We start from the raw sequence: 6000 nt of genomic DNA on the forward strand, positions 1-6000 counted from the left end.
TTTCCGAAAAAGAAGTATGAATCTCACTTTTAATGGCTAGTCATTGTTGCAATTTTGTTTGATTAACTATTATTAGTTTCTTGTCTGAAGGACAAATTGTTTATTTTGATTTTTTTTACATTTTTAAACAAATAAACCATTTAGGTTTATTAAGTAAAACGATAATAGTTTTGAAGAATTTGTAAACATAGTTTAATATGAATCAGTTTTTATTTGTTATTTTAAATGATCGGTTCATATATCAAATGATTTTCCTTCGCTAAAGCTTGCTATTTGCCACAAGTACAGCCAACGAAAAATAAGAGTTAGTGCGTTCCTCTTTGTAAGCCGATTTCAGAAACTGTTGATTCTATCTTGGGTTATCAAAATAAAATATAAAAGGTTAAATCTGAAAACTGAACGGAGTAAAACATTTATTGTGATCTCTAACGATTTTTATTTTCTATTTTTGCATTAATTGCGCAATACTTTTTTGCTTAAATTTTTATTGCGGATCAGTTTTCGTTGTCCTACAGCAATTTTTATGTTCTATTTATTTCCCTTATAACATTATTTTAATATACATCATGTTAAATATACATTTAGGGGTTTTTTTAGTATACACAGGTGTTTCTGGCATTTCTTGAATTTTATCAAATTTTACATGTATATACTTGCATTTAGCAACATTTTATGTCGAACTACGTTGCTCTATCACAAATGTATCACACATTTTCAATATTCATTTTCCCCTTCCTCATATTTTGAAATTAATTTTCCCTTTACAATTTCTTTCAAAAAGAATGCTAACAATAAGTGTTTAATAACCATTCGGTAGCTTGTTAAACTAATACCTATTCCTTTCCTTTGCCGCTTTGGAAACCGTTTTGGGGTTCCGTTTTGGGAGCACTTTTCTTTCACCTTGTACCAGTTCCATCAGTCTTGCCCAAAGGCCACACAACCGTCAAACCGTGGGAAATTCGGGGAGAAATGTCGTCCAAATATTGACATGTTTTCCCGCGGCTCGACGTGCGATCGACGAGCATTTGTGCATCCTTCTCTCTTGCTTCTCTGTCGATAGTGGTGGTGGTGTTGGTGGTGGGCAAAAATGCGATGTTAATTATCACACCTCGTCAGTCAGCGGTTAAGTGTGGTTGAATCCACCCCAAACGTAACCGACACCGACATGGGCCGCCTGTCGGGAAATCAACTGACGGCCGAGGTCCGAGGGAAAATTGCAGCTCTCGTGCTGTTTTAGTACACCCGGGCGATCGGTTTTCCAAGGTCGGTAAATGGATCCACTTGAGCCGCACAAATAAATCATCCCCAAAGATCAAATATCGATGGAACGAATGCTAGAAACTAATGCAAACGGAGCTGCTTCCATTTCGAGCGCAGTTGAGGAAAAAGCATTAATGATTAGGTGTATGGGAAGTCGGAATCGATCGGGAAAATTGTTCCTCACACGGGTGGGGGCAAACGATCGCGGGGAACAATTTTCCCACCGCATACCGATCGTGCCCCTGTCGCGTGTCGTCTCACGCATGAACTGGTCTGCGTATTTGATGTTGGGCCGCGCAAATGCACGCAGCTGGTGGAAAACTCTACCACCCTCACCCTCGTCCAAACCTCGGCCAAACCAAACCGACAGCTGGGCGATATTTTAAATCGAGCCGCCTGTTTTGGCACCACACTTTTGTTTTTATTTCCGTCTTCCCGGTCAGCTTTTCTTCCTCGATTTCTTCTCGAACGCTCGGCAAACGGCACACGGGGTTCTTTTCGAGGGTCGATGGCGGGATGGCCGGTCGGGAAAACCGGGTCGAACCGATGACATACGGCACATGTTCGACGGTGCCCGGCCGGCGGCGGTGTGTAATTACGTGCCGAAAGATAAACAACGGCAGATATTAATTAGACGAAATTAACCGGGAGGACATCTTCACTTCTCGCGGAAGCGGAACGACACCGGGTTAGGTTGCATTTTGTCGTCGCCGCTCCGATAGGAAAGGACGCTTCCCGATCGTCGTGACGACTCGTTCGAGTGAGTCCACGCATCGTCCGTTCACGCTTCGTATTCCCTTTTTTTTTATTTCCAATGGCGCTGATTAATTTATTCATCATGCGATCGGAGCCAGTCGCTGCTTCTGACATACAGAAAGATTTATTACATATTCTTGCTAAACATGCACGAAACTAATAGGACAATCAAGCACCGCGGAAAGGACATCTCAATGAATAGATAAATTTGGACGTCGCCTACCGCCATTGGTTTTGACATAGACCCAATTTTGAGAGCGCTTCGTAAAAATCACGAAACCAGGACGGATTGAAAAGGGTTGCAGCTCGCACCGACTGGCGTACACTGTGTGGAATAATAATATGTCAATCTAACGGTTGGCGGATATTTCTAAATGGTTCGATTGATATGATTATTATTTGTTCAAAAATATATTGAACAGTAACAGTATATTTTATCTTTAATATTTAAGTTTTTTTATATTTCATTTTGCAGGAATGAATGAATAGAATGATAGAATTTTTACTGTGTGTTTCTAAAAAAGTTGTAAATTTTCTCATTTTACTCAGAAACCATTTTCGTTAATTAAATTTTGACAAACAATACTAAATTAAAAAACGTGAAATAAAAAGTCCTTTACTAAGAGTAAATCAATTCTAGGGTAGTATTTTGCTTTGAAATAAAAGTTTCAAAAGTACATATAACTTAAACTTCGCTTAAAATTAACTAAACTAAAGTCAGAAAAAGATGATAAAAGAAAGGCTTCACAAAATAGGAAAAATAAAACAACATTCAAACAATAAATTATGCAGCTTAAATTTTTATTAATAGTGTGGCGTGCCAAAAAAGGAAATATGCGACGGAAAAGAAAATAATGTGACGTACAAATTACAAACTAATGTCAAAATCAGGGTAAGGCTAGTTATTTCCTGTCTTATTGTTTTCATAAGCATTTGATTAACATTTTATTATAACAGTTTATTATTAACAATTTATATTATATATTTAAGTTTTTATATTTAAAAGCTTTAATTTAGTTTATAACTTACGAAATCACAGATGAATTATTTCATTTGTACTAAGGTGCAGCATCTTTTCGGGCCGCACTGTCGCTCAGCTTCCCGCGCTTCGAAATGTTTTCGAGTGCGTTTCAATCGCCTTTTCGAGTGGAGTGCATTTCTCAAAATACCACTTGAACTCAGCATCACAGTTAAAACGTCTTCATCTCCTTCGGCTCTGTTATTCCTAGACTCGCTAGGAAAGGCTAATAGCCGTTCGATAAATCTCCTCAAAAATGACTTACTCATAGAGCGTGCGAAGGGAATTATTCAAAAGTCAAAAATGAAAGCAAGAATGAGGATGTCTCACACGTTCGCGAGCCGGTTAGTTATTATAGGAGAGACGCACTCAGTGGGGGGTGTGGAGATTTACATAAAAACATACATAACAACCAACGGCGATAGTTTTGAAGAGGAGCTTCTTTTGGCATCGCCAATGTGTTGATGCGCCGGCGTCAAACGCTTCGGGCAGAAGAGTTGTACTTCGTCTTATCTTGGCTTATCTTCTACTCGCGCCCAGTCGGAGACACCTGTGCACCGCGACGTCCGAGCAAACTGGTGGACGAAAGGGTGATAACCAACACACGGACAGTGGAAACCACCCCACCAAGGCGATCGAGTTGCGTTTTGAGCCGTTCCGTTTTCGGCCGATGACGATACGTTTACGTCATGCGGTTCGCTCCCCCTCGAAGGGTTGTTTCCTTTTCGGAAGGTGTGAAGATGGGCATTCTAAAAATATTTGCTTAGACTCCCCAACCTATGGCGGGGGTGGCTGGGGGGTTTTAGGAGTAGTTGATGCTTTCGGGGATGCTGCCCGAGGCAGAAGTTAGCCATCGCTAGCGCAGCACGTTCGATACCGGCCAAAGGAAGGTGGTCTGGGCATCGGTCGAACTTATAATCGTTCATCACAACTATTAGCTTCAAATATTGTGATAGCCAAAATACGTTCGTTACACGATGAAACTTACATATTTTGCTATCCATTTTTGAGTCAGCCTTCAGCAGCAGAGAATTAAATTTCCTTGCTGGAGGGATGCGGCTGGAGGGAATGTCGTTCGGAATCTCAACTACCTCTATTTGATGGGTTTAAATGGATGGATGTTGTCTACTTGATGATTTAGTTTAATGATTTATTATTCAAATATTTGTTTCAATTGATTAACATCTCATGAACATCATTTTTCATAATCACAGTTTTCGTTCCCTCGTGATGTATTATGCAATAGTCATAAACTATGTGTATATTCTAATGTACTTTTGAAAAAAGCATAAGTTTTTGTTCGGATCCAACGGATTGCCTTACAAAAAGCTTTGAAAAATAACAGCGACATCTAGATTTTTTCAAGTACACCTGTCTACACCTTGGTACACTTTTGGCGAACCGGGAACGAACCGGGAAATTTGGCATTGTCCTCGGACGGCAGAGGTCATCGAACCGTGAAAAACCTGAGGCTGTTGTAGGTTTCCGCACTTTGAGCTAAATTGATATTGTAAGTTGTCATAATTGAATGCATGAATAAATTACCTTGAAATATTTAACGATTTTTTAGATAATTATATTACAAATTTCAATTTCAGATTTATTTTATGGGCTTAGGACCGATATAAATCATAGAACTAATGTTGAAATATCAGCAGATAATTGTCTTTAACTTTTAAAAGCTTTGGTTTGAGTTTTGCGAAATCAAATAAAAATTGTACAAGGAGGAGGAAGATTTTTATAAGTATTGAACAAACGATAGTAGGCACGACCTCCAGTTTTTAAGCCTACCAAACTATGTATTGGGCAAAAGAAAGTTTGTATGGCATGAATCGATTATGTTGGCTTACGGGATTGAGAACCGTTGGTTCGAGAGATATGTTACTAATCCCAATAGTAATTTTTAAAAGGTAACACTTCTTTTTGACATGGCAACAACATATAGCAATGACGAAAAATATTGAAAGCGTTCGGCCGAATATGATAAATCCCGGCAAATTCCTTCAATTACTTAAATTGACAGTCTAATCACATTCCATCAAGAACTATTACACACATGTAGACAACAAGCGAAAATTAAACCTTCTCTCTTCAATCACGCTGCGAGCCGAACTCCAAACTCCAATTAACAAACATATTCTCCCACTGGCTAACGAAGTTACAGTGTCTTCCGTTTCCGGTAGGATTTTCCTAATTTCTTCTAATCCAGCTCCTACTGTGCCAAAAATCAACCCCAACCCGGTGCGCCGATGATGGTGCAAAAAACAAATGAAAATGAAATTTGAATACCCAAATGCCGGCTTCTTGGGACGATTTGTTCAGCCGGCAAAGGGGTGAAAAGTTTTATGATTTTACACCATGATTTAGCAGGAAAACTGTTTTGTTCATTTTGAAATACTTGTTGTTTCTTCAGTATCTTTATGTCAAGTATATTTCATGAATATTAGGAGAAGGAAAAAAATCAGTCTTATAAATGCTTTACTTCGACCAGATCAAAACAAAATACACGGAAAAGAAACACCGGAAGTGGAACAATTTTCCACAGTCAATTTGCAAACGGGCGCGTACGCGTCAATTAGATTTCCGGCCTACACGTCACGTCTCGAAGCATTGAACAACGCATTGTTTTTCCCTTCCCTCTGGCTGGTAAAACAATTTCCACTTTTTATAACTTCCCAAGCCTACCCCCAGGCAGCATAGCAAAGGGACGCTTCCGAGTCCGAGTTTTCCACCTGTTGCGCTTCGGAGCGTTCGTCGTGCGGCCCGAACCGAGACAATTGTGTCGGTGTGTATTGTGTTCGGCAGCGGGCCGGAAAATGTATGTTAGCGTCCGATTTCTATGGCTTCGGAAAATTCCTGCATTGTTCGGGGAGATTTCAATGCAACGATTGAAAAGTGAACTTCATGGAGCGATTGGTAAAGAAGGACATTTTTCTCGGCAATTTTCTTACCTATGTGATAAGAAT

The sequence above is a fragment of the Anopheles coustani genome, chromosome 3 (genome assembly GCF_943734705.1).
Source record: "Anopheles coustani chromosome 3, idAnoCousDA_361_x.2, whole genome shotgun sequence".
NCBI lineage: Eukaryota > Metazoa > Arthropoda > Insecta > Diptera > Culicidae > Anopheles > Anopheles coustani.